The sequence below is a fragment of the Cricetulus griseus genome, chromosome X (assembly GCF_003668045.3).
Source record: "Cricetulus griseus strain 17A/GY chromosome X, alternate assembly CriGri-PICRH-1.0, whole genome shotgun sequence".
NCBI classification, from domain to species: domain Eukaryota; kingdom Metazoa; phylum Chordata; class Mammalia; order Rodentia; family Cricetidae; genus Cricetulus; species Cricetulus griseus.
Genome location: NC_048604.1, coordinates 79,925,436 through 79,942,711, shown reverse-complemented (window position 1 = coordinate 79,942,711; position 17,276 = coordinate 79,925,436). Strand labels below are relative to the sequence as shown.

The 17,276-nt window shown below is 42.8% G+C and overlaps 1 pseudogene; it reads right to left on the bottom strand.

Moving 5' to 3' along the window:
- Positions 1-125: 125 nt before the first annotated feature.
- LOC100757166 lies at positions 126-10,124 on the bottom strand (annotated as a pseudogene).
- Positions 10,125-17,276: the final 7,152 nt, after the last annotated feature.

Genomic DNA, 17,276 nt, shown 5'->3' with positions numbered 1-17,276 from the left:
GTGCCCCTCCCCACGCAAAGACACACCAAATTTCAAGACATATATATATATATATATATGTGTGTGTGTGTGTGTGTGTGTGTGTGTGTGTGTGTGTGTGTGTGCGCGCCCCGGGAGGAGGAGGAGAGGGACACTTGGCAGCATCCTGGAGGGGGGGCCCCAGGCAGCCCCAAGCCATCCTGCCTCATCAGCCACTTTATTAGCTCAGACACATCTCACTACAGGCACCCACTGCCACTGCCACCACTGCCACCGCCGCCCCCCTGCAGTCCAGGCAGCTGGCTGGCTGGGCCATCCACGTGTCCATGGCTCCAAGTCCCCGGCCCCACCCGCCATCAGTTGTGATCAGACTCCTCTTCCTCAGCCTCTCAAAGCCAATTGAAAAAAGCTGTGACAGATTTAAGGGCCACACCCTTGCCCTGCTGCTCTGCAGGGTCCTTGCTGCTTTCCCAGCTGTAGAAAGCGTCTTCCTTCACAATGTCCTCATCATACTGGGCATCAAAGAACATCCGAAGCAGGTTGGCAGGCTGTTCTAAGGTCACTACAAGGGCCTGGAGGGCGTAGAGTGCTTGTAGCTCCTTCTGCTCACCACACAAGTATTTCTGTAGCAGTCTCGCTCGCACTTTCAACACTGCAACATCCACTCGGAGAGGAGTCTTAAAGATAATTGCAGAATAACAGACAGTTGTCATGAGGGCTCGAACTAATGTATTGGATGCTATCTGCTGCTCATTCAGGTTGGCCTCTATCCAGTCAAACACCCGCTGGTTACTGCTGTCCTCCTTCAGCAGCTTCTCCAGCTGCTTTCGCAGCTCCTCAAAGGCAAGTGGCCTCTGGCCCGGAGCCTCACACTCTTCTCCCAAGGTATATTCCACCTTCTGTTCAGCCACAAATGTGCTAACATCTTGGCCTTCTGCTAGAAATTCCCTCCAGCTCAGCCCAGCCTCTCGCCACAGCATTCCCACCTTTTCGGGACCCATGCTTTTGCATAGGAGACCCAGGATCTCCAGCAACAAAGAAGTAGCTTTGCCCATGGGTCTCAGAGGTTTCGTAATTTCCCTGAAGAGCTCTCCCATGGGCACCTCATCTTCCTGGAGAATGGGTGTTACCAGTTCTGCCAGGTAAAGCCATACATGAGGGATGTCAATTTCCATGTCCTCAGCTAATTCTACTGTTTCATACAGCCCTTGGTAATACTGGGGCAGTGGAGAGGTGCCCTGAGCAGAGCAGCTGGTGTAGCAGTCGCCCCATATGTTCACGAGCAATAGTGCTACGTTCCAGCGTGGACTCAATGCCATGCCGCACAAAGATGAAGAGCAAGGAGGGTGAAGCCAGCTTCTGGACACAATGTACTGCCTCCTTCATGTCATTGAGATGGAGATATTCCTCAATGATGGCCTTAGATTTCTTCTCCACTTCATCCTCAGAGGGCTCACCGGAGGTAAAGTGGCTTCCCGCTTCACAGGATCCCGACCACGATCTTCTGTGAAGCTGGCTGCCTTGCGCAGTCCCTCGGGCTGGGAAGGCAGCTCTCTACTCCGCTCCTCCACTTCCTTGCTAAAACTTCTCTTGGTGGCTGGTATTCTGGCACAATCAAGTCAGTCCCCACGGTCACCTCTCTGCTCACTCTGCTCTAGTCGGTCTCCCCAGTCCCCAGCTTTCTCACCTCGTTCCCGGCTTAAGCTACTCCTCTGTACAACACACCTGTTATCTGTGTTCTCTGTGGGCAATGCTTGTTGAAGAGCAGAAAAGCGATTCAAGGTACTAGTAGCTGGACGAGTAGCTTCTGAGCTGTGTCTGAGGGCTTGGCTCCTGAGCCCCCTCTGCTGCCCTTGCCCCAACTCAGTCGTCCTCCTGGTGCAAACAGCTGGTTGTTGGAATCAATGGAACCAGGCTTGGTGATCTTGGTGAGCCGTGAGGTATCAATGGGGCAGCTGCCTTTCCTAATGGGGACTGTATTCCAGCCACCATTGTCCCTCGCAATTGTCTTGCCGGCAAGAACAACACAGGACACTCGGATCCTTCTACAGTAAAGCTTTATGCATCTTGAGAGAGAGAGCATAAGCTTACAAAAGCGGAGACCCCGAGCCAAGAATCCCGTCCCCTAATAAAGGCTCATAAACTCTGAGCGATGCGTGTACAGCTGGGATAGGTGGATGACTCGTTACCCTATATGACGCCATGGAATAGGCGGGGCTAGGCAGTGGAAAAACACTGAGCACATGGATACCAACGTTGTTTACTTGATCCGGCAGCGGATGTCAGCGCCATCTTGTAATGGTGAATGTGAGTGCGGCTCCTCACATCTCCCCCTATATAATTATATAGAAACACAGAGGCTATCAGGCCAGCCAAATGAGCCTCTTGAGCAGAGGTCAGACTCCCCAGAGCAGGCCCTTTTTCTGGGGCTGGGCAACAGAGATTATACATATAATAAATGCATACCTCCCCAGACCCATCCAGCAAAGAAAAGCAAGCAGCCCTTTTGTGATGTGTTAGCATTATGACCTTGAACCTTGCTGCACTTACCTCTATCTCCGAAGAGCACTGGAGGTGGAGGAGTGAGCAGTCATGACCTTCAATCTTTACTGCTGCCATATGCAGAGAGAGCCTCTAGGGCAGTGTGCCTGTAACCACTCTCTTTTTTTTTTTTTGGTTTTGAGTACACCACAGTCCCACAATAAACACCACACCACTGCACTACCCAAAAAGTCCCACCCCCACCCATTCCTTAAATAGGAGACAGCTGAAGCGATCCATGTCACAATCTGCAAGAGAATTGCATGCAATCTGGATAATTCAAATCAACCCGGGGAAGGGTGATTTTTTGATTTTGTTAATTCCGTCTCTTGTCTGAGTCTTTCCGGGATCCACAGGGGATTCTCTTCATCCTGTGGAAAAACACATATAGCTCCTTGGATCTTATGAGAATAGGATCCGGGCCTCTCCAAAGACCAGTTAAGATATCTTTCCATTTTACCATTTCCTTTGGCCTTTCAGGTTCTGAGGTGTGGCGCTTGGCCGCAGTATGGCCCTGAGCGTCAATGTTTAGAAAATTAAGGGTAAAGAGTGCCATGGATATTGCAACTCTTGGCACCGAGGGTAAGGATGCTCCCATTCCCTCCTTTTGTTTGATAAATAAGACTTAAGTGTGCGATGGGCACGTTCCACAATGCCTTGTCCTTGAGGGTTATAAGGTAGGCCAGTCAGATGAGTAACCTCCATCTGTCTGCAGAAATGCCGGAACTTTTGAGAGGTATAAGCCGGCCCATTATCTGTTTTTAGGATATGAGGCTTTCCCCAGGCACCCCAGGCCTCCAAGCAGTGTTGAATCACATGCGCGGCCTTTTCCCCTGTCAAAGGCATGGCGCAAATTATGCCTGAGCAGGTGTCCACTGAGACATGAACATATTGGAGTTTTCCAAAGGAGGCAACATGTGTAACATCCATTTGCCACATCTGCAGCGGCCTAATGCTGCGCGGGTTTATTCCTACATGAGGTGCAGGTAAAAATTCACAGCAGTTTTTACATTGAGTAACAATTTGTCTAGCCTCCTGCCTTGTCAAAGCAAATCGACGGTGCAGGGTTTCAGCCGTCACATGAAAGCGCTGATGAATTCTTGTGCAGCTTGTATCTGGGTAGACAAGGCGGCAGCCATCAACTTTGTGGCCCGGTCTGCCAAATCATTCCCAGAGGACATAGGTCCTGGGAGGCCCGAATATGCTCGAACATGGGTGACAAAAACAGGGAACCTCCTGTTTGATAGGGTAATTTGTATTTTTTGAAAGATACCTGCAACTCTGCTGGAGGGTCGTATTATACCAGCAGTTTCAAGGAGGTTGACCACATTAACCACATAGGAGGAATCTGACACAATGTTAAGTGGCCCCGGAAAGGCCTCAAGGACTAGCACCACTTGGCATTCAACGATCTGGGGTGAGGTTTCATCGATTGTTTAGAAACTACCTTATTCCCTATAACATAAGCCCCTACACCGGTTTTGGAACCATCAGTATAAACCACCGTCCCATTCGGGATTGGATGCTTTGCTGTCATCTGTGGAAACACTCCTGATTTTGTGTAAATTGTAGGATTGGATGTTTTGGGAAATGATTATCAATTTTCCCTGAAAAGGAGGTAACCAACACCGCCCAGTCATTAGATGTAAGAGTCAATTTGTGCTGTAAGGTACAACCAAGAGATGAGGGTCCCTGCCAAAGAGCGACAGCTGCTTTTAGAAGTGCGAGCTGCACGACAGCATCAGGATAAATCAATGATCTTAGAAGCATTTGGGTGAACCCAAAGCAACGGCCCATCAATAACTTAGGAAATGAGATCAATTTTCCCTCACCCTTAGTCAACCAAATAAAAAGGTCATTAGGATCTTTAAAAAGGGTCTCAGCCAATTTATATCCCCCAAGAGTTTCTGGAAGTCATTTAAGGTTCTCAGATGATCCTTGCGTATTTCTATTTTTTGTGGGATTATTTTTGTTGGGGTAATTACTGAGCCCAGGAAGAGACCGGTATCTGAGACCTGGACCTTCTCTGACGCTATCTCCAGTCCCCATTGTTTTAACTCAGCTACCAGCATGGGGAAGGCTTGTTGCAGGACCTCTATCTTCCTATGGCAGATAAGAATATCATCCATATAGTGAATCATAATCATGGATGTAAATTGTTCCTAACAGTTCCAATGCCTTTTGGACATACAATTGGCATATAGTTGGGCTATTGGCCATTTTGTTGTTGTAACACCTTCCATTGGAATCTCTTATCTGGCAATTGAGTGAGGGAACAGTAAAGGCAAACCTTTGCCCCTGAAAAGGAGGTAACCAAGAAAAACATCCTGTCATCTGGTGCAGCAGTGTAAGTACACCAAGATGAGGAGCAAATGAGAAGCCTTTTATTCAAGTGGAGCTGCGGACAGCATAGCCCGCATACATGGAGCATCTTATTTAAGCATTTCTTGAATAATAAAAAAGCAACTTCCATGCTGCATAAGAAGGCGGTGCCCTAACTTTCCATTTTAAAGACAATAGGCTTTTCAGTATTAATGGCATTGTGATCCCATACCCTTTTCCACCTTTATGGGTAACAGCCTCAACGGCTTCTAAATAAAACCCAGTTCTTTTTCTTTGATCCCTTTTGTTTTGGGCTCTAAAGGGAAAAAGGGTCTGCCCAGGCCCCTTCCTGGTTTATTCATTTTTTTGTGATTATAGCTGATTTTTTACTCATTGGTTTTTTCTGCCCATGGAATGAACACATCTCGCCCCCACAAATTTACCAGGAGGGGCTAAACTAAGGAGATTTTTCAGTGCTTGCCAGACCAGGGCCACAGCAGAAGAGGATTGATCCTTTGAAGAATGAGATGAAACCAAGTTTAACAGATTTCGGCCACCAATGCAATGAGGCTTTTGTCCGCCCCTGTATCCGTAATCCCCTCAAATTTTTTCCGTTAACCAATAGTTTCATAGTTGGTCTCTCATCTAGGGGTATGGCCAGATATGCTGAATCATTACCAGTAGACCCCATGGCTCTTTTTTGGGAGGTGCAGGTCTCTCTATCCCCAAGGGAGGGCAGTAGCACTAATTATGCGATATCTCCCTGCTTTATGGAGAACACGCCCCGAGGGCTGGAGCAGAGGACCTGGAATTCTTCCTTATGATATGGATCCCGATTCCAGGATACACAATAAGTCCTTGTAAGGTCAAGGAAGCGGCCCAACATGAGCCCAACCTAGCAATTGGCCAAGCCCTTTTGACTGGATAAATTGAACATTCATTTGGGGCATTAATAAGGTCGGGAACTAAAGCAACTGTCCTCGGGAGTCCCTTCCTTCTCTGAGTTGCCTTTTCTGGAACTGGTTCCCATATTTCCATGAGGGCCCTGGGACCATGGGCCCTGCGCCCCATTTGGTTGGGACGAGATAGGTTCCCCATAGGGGGTAAAAGACTCTCTAGAAAAGACCAGCATCTGCAAACTTATTTCCCTTCGCTCCTCTTAATGGGCATTAGTAAGGGGCCCTCCGAGTTCTCTGCAGATCTTTAACCAGTCCTGTAAACCTTTACTTTTCTGGGGGGCTATGGCTGCTCGGCATTCTTGAGTTGCTTGTTCAAAGACTAATTGTTCAATCAGAGGCATGGCTTGTTCTGCATCACCGAATATGCCTCTTCATTCTGGCCACAAAGTCTGAGAATGGCTCCTGGGGCCCCTGGACTATCTTTGTAAGATGTCCACCTGATTCATCCCTTTTTGTCAGTGCCCTCCATGCTTTAATGGCAGCAGCTGATATCTGGGCATTTACGCCCCAAATGTAATTCGTTTGATTGAGGGCATGTGGCCCCTGTCCTGTCAGCATTTCAAAGGTCCATTGTCTCTGATTTTCATTTTCCGCTGTGACATTAGCCTTTGCCTGTGCCTGGGCTGCGTCATACCAAAGAGCCTTCCACTCCATATATTGTCCCATATTGGGGAGCACTGCCTTTACTGTTGTCTCCCAATCAGTGGGTGTCATAGCATAGTTGGCTAGCCTTTCTACTTGTATTGTTGTAAAATTGGCATTGACCCCATACTTCCGGACTGATTCAGCCAATTCTTTAATCTGATTATAGTCTACGGGAGTATGTACTCTCACCCCCTCATTTTCAAAGACTGGAAAAGCCATCTGCAATTTCCTTCGCTCCTCTAATGGTAAAAAGGAGTCGGTACCAAATAATGGGGGTGCTGATGGAAGTACACCCGCTGGATTAACAGGCGGTGGCCTCATATTTGCTTTCACTTTTGGCAGCCAATATCTATCGGGGTGGTATCTGTCTTCCTCTAGCTCTGTTTCCTCGCTAGAGTCTAAAATCTCAGAGTCTGAGTTGCTCAGCTCCAAGGCCTCTAGTTTCACCGTAGGGTAGAGGCTAGGTTTTGAGTCTTTATTTCTCTTAAATTTACTGGGGTGTGACCGGTCATTCCCTATTTTCTCTCCCCCTTTTTTTGTATCCTGGGGAGGGCCTTTTTTCTTAGACATGTCCTTCCTTTTTTGAGCTCCTAATCTCTCATCTCGTTCGGTTTCTGATATATTATCCTGTACCTCTTTAAGCGTTTTTTGACTCTCTGCTACCATGGGACGGCAAGCCTCAATCTCTAGACAGTTTTTAATTAGGTCTCTCTGTTTTGAAGAGCCCATTATGCTGGAGGCTACCTGGGGTAAGCTTGGTCTCGAACTGGAACACCAGCCACGGTGAGCACAATATAAGACCAATGTGAACAAAAGAAGAATAAAGACTAGAATTAAGGCTTTTACTGATCCATTCCATAGTGGTGACAAATTAAAAACAAAGTCAAAAAAGAAGGTGTCAGAATAAAGCATACCTCTCCGAACTTACCACCCTGCAGTTCTGAATCTGCCCTGTCTGAGGGGTCTCCGCGGTGCCGGTGATGTTAACAAGTTCCCGGGTTTCGGCACCAGATGTCCCGCGCAATTGTCTTGCTGGCAAGAACAACACAGGACACTCGGATCCTTCTGCAGTAAAGCTTTATGCGTCTTGAGAGAGAGAGCATAAGCTTACAAATGGGGAGACCCCGAGCCAAGAATCCCGTCCCCTAATAAAGGCTCATAAACTCTGAGCGATGCATGTACAGCTGGGATAGGTGGATGACTCGTTACCCTATATGACGCCATGGAATAGGCGGGGCTAGGCAGTGGAAAAACACTGAGCACATGGATACCAACGTTGTTTACTTGATCCGGCAGCGGATGTCAGCGCCATCTTGTAATGGCGAATGTGAGTGCGGCTCCTCACACACCATCATCCACAAGTGGAAGGCCATGGCTGATGGGTGGGCCTGGAGGGCCACCCCGATGCTTGTCGCTGCCCTTGGCCATGAGTTGCTGCACTTTGATGTGTTCTCGGTGCTCTTCCATCTCAGCCTCCTTGTGGATCTGATCAATAGTCTTGGGACCCTGATCCCCTCGTCAAGGCACCCAATTGCTCTGCCGCAGATCCAATACATGCTAGTTCCTGGGTCGGTCTGCGGCTGAATCCACAATGCATTTTTAAACTCATTGTTAATTTGAACAAATCTTTTGAGTCTATGTTTTAGTGCCTGCATGTGTATATGTGTATCATCTTTGTGTCTGGTACCTGTTGAGGTCAGAAGCAGGAATCAGATACTCTGAAACTGGTACAACTAGTCCTTCTAGGTTCTGGAAACTCAACTCTGCTATTTTGCAAATTATCTGTTGAAGTTTCATTTCTAGTACTGTGACAAAACACTAAGACTAAAAGAAACAAGAGGGCAAAGTGTTTATCTCATCTAACAGTTTATAAACAGTCACCAAGGAAACAAAGGTAGAAAATTGGACGTAGAGACTAAAGCAGAGAGCATGGAGCCATGTTACTTATTGGCTTGCTTTCAATAGCTTGATCATCTTGCATTATTATGAAACCCAGAAGTACATGTGCAACAAATGGTACCACCTATAGAGGAATGAGCTTTCCTACAGTTATCAAGAAAATGCCCCCATCAACATTACCCCAGGATTGTCTGTCGTAGACAACCCATATATCATCTTCCCAAGTGACTCTAGTTTCTGTTGAGTTGACAAAAACTAGAGAACACATCATCTCTTTAGTCTCTGAACCATCCTTTACAATCTAAGATGTCGTTGATAGTTTTGATTTTAGCCATTCTGACAGGTGTAAGATGGTATCTTGGGGTTGTTTTGATTTGCATTTCCCTGATATCTAAGGATATTGAATAATTCCTTAAGTGCCTTTCGGCCTTATGAGATTCCTCTATTGAGAATTTTCTATTTAGATCTGTAATCCATTTTTAATTGCATTACTTGGTTATATAGTGATTAGCTTCTTGAGTTCTTTGTATATTTTGGAGATAAGCCCTCTGTCAGATGTGGGGTTGTTAAAGATATTTTCCCATTCTGTAGGCTGCTGTTTTGTCTTGCTGACTGTGTTCTTTGCCTTACAGAAGCTTCTCAGTTTCAGGGGGTCTCATTTATTAATTATCAATCTGTGTCTGTGCTACTGGTGTTATGTTGAAGAAGCAATCTCCTATGCCAACACATACAAGGGTACCTCCAACTTGCTCTTCTAAGAGGTTGGGTGTGACTGGATTTATGTTGAGGTCTTTGATCCATTTGGACTGAAGTTTTGTGCATGGTGATAGATATGGATCTATCTGCAATCTTCATGTCAGCATCCAGTTCTGTCAGCACCATCTGTTGAAGGTGTTTTCTTTTTTCATTGTAAAATTTTATCTTCTCTGTCAAAAATCAGGTGTTCATAGGTCTGAGGGTTAATACCCAGCACTAGGGAAATTCCCAGAAATCAACAAGAATGCCCCCAACTAAGAACCTGAGAAATAGTGGGAAGGCTACCTTAAATGATCTTCCCCTATGATGAGATTGATGACTACCTTAAATGCCACCAGAGAGCCTTCATTCAGTAGCTGATGGAAGTAGAAGCAGAGATTCACAGTTAAGCTACGAGCTGAACTCCTGGAATCCACTTGTAGAGAGGGTGGAGTGATGAGCAAGGAGGCAAGACCATGCTGGGGAAACCCACAAAACAGCTGATCTGAGCAAATGGGAGCTCACAGACTCCATACTGACTGCTGGGAACCTACATAAGACTGAGCCAGGGCCCGTAAATGTAGGTGTCATTTGGAGGGCTTGGGAAGTCTATGGGGTCTCTGTCAGTGGAACTAGTATTTATCCCTAGTGAATGAATGGGCTTTTCATTCCCATTCCCTATAGAGGAATACTCTCTCAACCTAGATACAGATGGGAGGGCCTTTGTCCTGCCCCAAATGATGTAAGGGGCTTTAATGATTCCCCATGGGAGGCCTCAAACTCCCCAAGGAGTAGATGGGGTTGGAATGGGGAGATGGTAGGCAGAATGGTATGATGGGAGGGAACGAGAACTAGGATTGGTATCTAAAATAAGATTCTTTTATTTAAATAAAAAATTATTTTAAAAGATGAATGTAAAAAAAAAGTAATGGGGACAGATTTGCACCAATTGGACCAGGAAGAAAGTGACTGACCTACCAGTTGGACAGCCCAGTCCCTTGGTCCTAGGCCCCAAGATAAAACACAAGGACCCTCCCCAGCCATCTTAGCCACAATAGCCAGTCAGCAGTCAAAGCTAATTCAGGTAGACTGTTCCACACACCCCCATTGGACCCTGTAATCTACAAGTTCCACATTGCTCACAAACCCACCTTTCGCACACGACCTCAGCGTTTCTAGACACATAGACAGTGAATGCACTGATTAGTGCAAGAGAGGTTCTCTACACTAATTAGTGCAAGAGAGGTTCTCTGCACAGACACAGAATGCAATGATCAGACCAAAAGGCACAGACACTGTATGCACAGATTAGAGGAAGCGATGGGGAGATGCCAGTGCAAGAATACATTTAACAACTTAAAGGGCAATATGGAAACACCAGAACCTAGTGGTTCTACAACAGCAAGATGTGACCATATGAACACAGATGAAGCCGAAGAAAATGACTTTATAAACAACTATATGAAGATGATAGAGACCTTTCAAAAGGAAATTTAAAATCCCCTCAAAGAAATGAAGGAAAAATACAAACAACAAATAAAAAGTTCCCTTGCCTCATAATAATAAAGCTGCAAATTATACAGAATAAAGAAATAATATTAGGAGCTGCAAAGGAAAAAGAATGAGTAACATATAAAGGCAGACCCATAAGAATAACACCAGACTTTTCAATGGAGACACTCAAAGCCTGAAGGTCCTGAACAGACATTATACAGACTCCAAAAGATCATGGATGCCAATCCAGACTGCTATATCCATTAAAACTTTCAATTACTATAGATGGAGAAAACAAGATATTTCATGACAAAACCAAACTTAAACAATACTTATCCACAAATCCATCCCTACAGAAAGCACTAGGAGGAAAACACCAACCCAATGAAGTTAGCTATACCCAGAAAAACAATGCAACATATAATACACACTATCACATCCTAAAGAAGGTAAACACATGCACAATATAACCAAAATGAACATGAATTAACAATCACTTGTCATTAATATACCTTATCATCAATGGACTAAATTCACTTATTAAAAGACACAAGCTAACAGAATGGATATGAAAACAAGATATGTTCTTTTGCTGTGTACAGGAAATACACCTTAACTGCAAAGACAGACATTACCTAATGGCAAAGGGTTGGAAAAGTTTTTCCAATCAAATGGATGTAAGAAACAAATTGGTATAGCTATCCTAATATCTAACAAATAGACTTCAAATTAAAGGTAATCAAAAGTTAAGAAGAAGGACATTTCATATTTGTCACAAGAAAAATCCATCAAGGTGAACTCTCAATTGTGAACATTGATGCCCTAGATAGGGGTAGCCACATTTGTAAAAGAAACATTACTAAAGCTAAATCGAACATCAAACCTCACATACAATGAAAGCAGTGCTAAGAGGAAAGTTCATAGCACTCAGTGCCTACATGAAAAATTTGGAGAAATCTCACACAAGCAACTTAACATCATAACTGAAAGCTATAGAACAAAAAGAAGCAAACTTACACAGGAAAAGTAGATGGCAGGAAATAATCAAACTCAGGGCTGAAATCAATAAATTTTAAAGAAAGAGAACAAATAAAGAGTCAGTGAAACAATGAGTTGGGTGTTTGAGAAAATCAATAAAACAGACAAACTCTTATCCAAACTAACCAAAAGGCAGAGAGAAAATACCCAAAGTAACAAACTTAGAAAAAAAGGGGGTACATAACAACAGTCACTGAGGAAATTCAGAGACTCTTAAGGTCATACTTCAAAAACATGTACTCCATAAAATTGGAAAATCTAAGAGAAATTAATAATTTTCTGGATAGGCATTACATATCAAAATTCAATCAAGACCAGATAGATAATTTAAATAGACCTATATCCCCTAATGCAATAGAAGCAGTCATTAAAAGTCTCAAAACCAAAAAGAGCGCTGGGAATGATCAAGACCCCCAAAATGTGGGTGTCAGTGAGGAGGCCTAGGCAATCTATGGGGCCTCAGGTAGTAGATCAGTATTTACCCCTGGCAAACAAATGGACATTGGGAGCCCTTTCCACATGGAGGAATGCTTTAAATCTGGACACATTGAGGAGGGCCTACGATATGCCCTGGATAATATGACAGACTTTGGAGATCCCCCATGGAGGCCCTCACCCTCCCGGGGGAGTAGAGGGGAATGAGGTAGGGATTGAGAGTTGCCATGGAGAGGGAGAGGGAACTGGGATTGACATGTGAAGCAAGCTTGTTTCTAATTTAAATAAAAAAAATAAACACATAGAAGAGTGCTTTGCTGTGGAACAATAAATAAGATCTTTCTTGACTTGAAAAAAGAGCCCTGGACCAGGTGGCTTCAGTGGAGATTTCTACCAGAATTTCAAAGAAGAGCTAGTACCAATACTTCTCAAATTGTTCCACAAAATAGAAACAGAAGGATCATTGCCAAACTTCTTTTATGAGGATACACTTACCTGACACCCAAACCACACAAAGATGCATAAAAAAGAAAGAGAACAATAGACCAAACTCCCTCATGAACATTGATAAAAAGTACTCCATAGTATACTGGAAAACCAAATCCAAGGACACATAAATAATAAACAACTATGACCTAATAGACTTCATACAAGAGATTTGGGGATGAACATTCAGAAATCTGTCAATGTAATCTGCCATATAAACAAACCAAATAAAAAAAAACACACAATAACCTCATTAGATGCACAAAAATTCTTCCACAAAATCAATAATCCTTCTTTATAAAGGTCTTGGAGAGATCAGGGATAAAAAGGACATATTTAAAGCAATTTACAGCAAGCCAACACTCAACAATAAATTTAATGGAGAGAAACTCAAAGTAATCCACTAAAATCAGGAACAAGATTAAGCTATCCACTCTCTCCATAAGTATTCAATATAGTACACCAAGTTCTACCTGGAGCAATAAGACATCAATAGGAAGTAAAGTGGATATAAATTGCAAAGAAAGAATTCAAACTATAGCTATACACAGATGATAGAAAATACACATAAGTGATGCAAAAATTCTACCCAGGAACCTCTACAGCTGAATAACATCTTCAATAATGTGGCATGATACAAGATTAACTCAAAAACTTAGGCCTCCTATACACAAATGATAAATGGGATAAGAAAGAAATCAGAGAAACATTACCCTTTACAATAGCCACAAACAACATAAAATATCTTGGGGTAACTCACCAAAAATTGAAAGACCTGTATGACAAGAACTTTAAGTCTCTAAAGAAATAATTGTGGAAGGTATTAGAAAATGGAAAGATCTCACATGTTCTTGGATATGTATGATCAACATAATAAATTCTGCAATCGTACCAAAAGCAATCTACAGATTCAGTGTAATCCCCACCCCCAAATCCCAACACAATTCTTCACAGACATTGAAAAAAAACAATACTCAACTTCACGTGGAAGATCAAAAAGCACAGAATAATTAAACATTCTTGCATAATACAGGAACTTCTGGAGGCACCACCATCCCTGTCTTCAAATTCTGCTATAGAGCTATAGAGCTATAGTCATAAAAACAGTTTTGGTATTGACAAAAAAAAAAAAACAGACAAGTAGACTAATGGAACTGAATCAAACGCTATGGAATTAATCCACACACCTATGAACATCTGATTTTTGACAAAGAAGCCAAAATGGTAAAATGAAAAAAGAAAGCATCTTTAACAAATGGTGCAGTCATAACTGGATGTTAACATGTAGATGATTGCAATTAGATCCATATCTATCACCATGAACAAAACTCAAGTCCAAATTATCCAAGACTTAAACATAACTGAACTTGATAGAAGATAAAGTGAGAAGTAGCCTTGAGCACATTGACACAGGACATCACTTCCTAACTATAACACCAGTAGCATACACTGAGAGCAGCAATCAATAGATGGGACATCCTGAAACTGAGTAAGGCAAACGACACTGTTAGTAAGACAAAACAACAGCTTACAGAATGAGAAAAGATCTTTACCAAGCCCACATCTGACAGAGGGCTGATCTCCAAATTATAAAAAGAACTCAAGTAACTAGACATCAAAATACCAAATAATCCAATGAAAAATGTGGTACAGATCTAAACAGAGCATTCTCAAGGAAGAATCTTTAATGCTTTCTCGACATTCTTAATCATCAAGGAAATGCAGATTAAGACAACTCTGAGATACCATCTTAAGCCTCCTAGAATGGCAAAAATCAAAAGTACTGAGGACAGTTTATGTTGAAGAGGATGTGGAGTAAGGGAAACACTACTCCACTACTGGTGGGAGTGTCAACTTGCACAGCCACTTTGGAAATCAGAATAGTAGTTTTTTTTGGAAAATTGTAAATTGATCTACCTCAAGACCCAGTGATAATACTTTTGGGCATAATATCACAAGAGCACTTGCTAAATAATGTTAATGGCAGCATTATTCATAATAGTTAGAACCTGAAAACAACCTAGATGCCCCTCAACTGAATAATGGATAAACAAAATGTGGTACATTTACATAGTAGAATATTTCTCAGCTATAACAATCAAATGACATCCTGAAATTTGTAGGCAAATAGATGGAACTAGAAAAAAAGCCCTCCTGAGTGAGGTAACACAGACTCAGAAAGACAAAAATGGTATGTACTCACTCATAAGTGGATACTAGATGTGAAGCAAAGCATAACCAGAGTATAATCCACAGCTCCAGAAAAACTATTGTAAGGAGGGCACTAAGAGTGACACATAGATTAATCTGAAAGAGAATTTGTAGCAAGATAAATAAAAGACCCAGAGAGTGATATTGGGGTTCAACTTCAAGCTGAAAATCAGAAAAGCAAAGCAGCTAGCCACTAGCTCTTACTTCTACCTCAGCTCAGGCCAAAGGGGTGATCCTCAACCTTCTCCTGACTTCACTTCTCTTCAGATTCACTTAGACTGCTATGTTCTCCTCATTGTAGCTAGAGAGTAATCTTAGAATGCCATCATTTCCTCTGAGGCTAGAGAAAGAGTGCCAGCTCTGAGAACCTGTTGCTGTCTTAAATACCACTCATGAGTCCTGGGAATAAAGGTGTGATCTCTGTTACTCTTTTAGACTGATTGAATCTCATGTAGTCCTGGGTGATCTTGAACTAACAGAAATCCATCTACCTGTTTATCCTGAGTCCTGGGATTAAAGGTGTGTGCTGCCACTACATAATTTCTATAGCTTTCTCGTGTGGCTAGCTTTACAAACTCATGTCCAGTGGCTTTATTAGATCATAAACAATATATCACCAAAGGAATTAGATGAGATCTTTTGGGTAAACTGTCATCAGGGGGTGCAGTAACAGGAAGGGGATGAGGAAGAGAACGTGAAGGAATGGGATGGCCCAACTGGGGGAGTGATAGAGTAAGAGAGCAATTAAAGACATATCTTGATAGAGAGATCCATTATGGGGTTAAGGAGAAACATGGTGCTTAGGAAATTCCCAGGGATTCACAAGGATGACTCCAGCTAAGACTCCTAGCAATAGAGGACAGATTGGGGAATACCCCAACTGTCATCATAGAACCTTCATCAGTAATTGATGGAAACAGATGCAGAGATCTACAACCAAGCACCAGGCCTACCACTGATAAACTAGTTAGTTGAAGAGAAGGAGGAGGGAATATGTGAGCAATGGTGGGCAAGATCATGAAGCTGATATCTACACACACAGCTCAACCAAGCTTGTGGAAACTAATGAACTCTATACCTATAGCTGTGGCTTCTCCATTGGACCTGGTTAGGCCCTTCATATGTAGGAGACAGTTGTGTAGCTTGGTCTATCTGAGGGAGCCCTGGCAGGAGGATCAGGATATATCTCTTGTGGATGAGCTAACTAGTTGGAGCCCATTCCTTAAAGTGAGATGCCATGCTCAGTGGCAGTAGGACCACAACATAATCCTGGTACATGAGATAGCTTGTTGGAGCCCATTTCCTATGGTGGGATGCCGTGCTTATCCTTAATGTAGGGGGAAGTAGACTTGGTCCTGCTTCAACTTTATATGCCAGGCTTTATTGAATCCTCATAGAAGGCCTTAAACTTTGGGAATAATGGAGTGGGTGGGCTGGAGGGGAGGTAGGGGGAAGGAGGAGTGGTGGCAAGGAGAAATGTGGTTGTAACATAAATTGACTTTTTTTTTTCGAGACAGGGTTTCTCTGTATTGCTTTGGAGGTTGTCCTGGAACTCACTGTGCAGACCAGGCTAGCCTCAAACTCACAGAGATACACCTGCCTCTGCCTCCCATATTCTGGGATTACACCTGGCTGCAAATGAAATCTAAAAAAAGAATACAAGAGTGACAAGATCTATACAGACAGCTCAGAACACTGGCTGCTCTTCCAGATACTCACATTCTATTTTCAGTACCTACATGGTGGTTTTCAACCATCTGTAATTCTATTTCCAGCCTCTAAAGGCACCAGACATATATTCAGGCAAACATTAATACATAAAACTACAATAAATTGATCATAAAAATCTACAAAAGATAGAATAGCGTAACAAAGATGTTTCCTTCCATTACCGCATTATCTATGGTTCATCCTAAATAGCAAAACAGAAAATGGAAGTAAAGGGACAGTGGAAAGATTAAAATAGTTTCTAGCAAATATTTACGGCATAGTTTCAGCTATCTGCTTGGAGGCTTTAGTATGTGTTTCTTGTTGTTTTTACCCAACTTCCTGTTATTACACCCATGAAATGTTAATATGTTTTAATATATTGACTGATATATTAGTATAATTTCTAATTTTCCCATATTGTGATGTGGTATCTCATATTTTCCTGTCTTTCATGCTTGTATCTTGAGACAGATACTTTCTATGTGGACTATGCCTGGATCTCACTAGGATGCCCAGGCCAGTATGGTACTTCTCATCTTTCTGCCTCTTAACATGTGGTGGAATTACATTTGTGCTGCTTTCTTATCTATTGTATAAAAAGAACTCTTACTTTTTAAAAATGAGTTATATTTTTGTGCTTTGTCTTTTTGTTTGACACATAATATTATCGGGTACAATGTTATGCTTCAATTCACATGTACTCCGTACTATAATCAAATAAAAGAAAACAGAATATTATGCAGTTTAAGCTTATATTGTTTTTGAATGGCAAATATATTCCAAATTATACAAGAAATTATGACTAATGAGTATCAACCCACT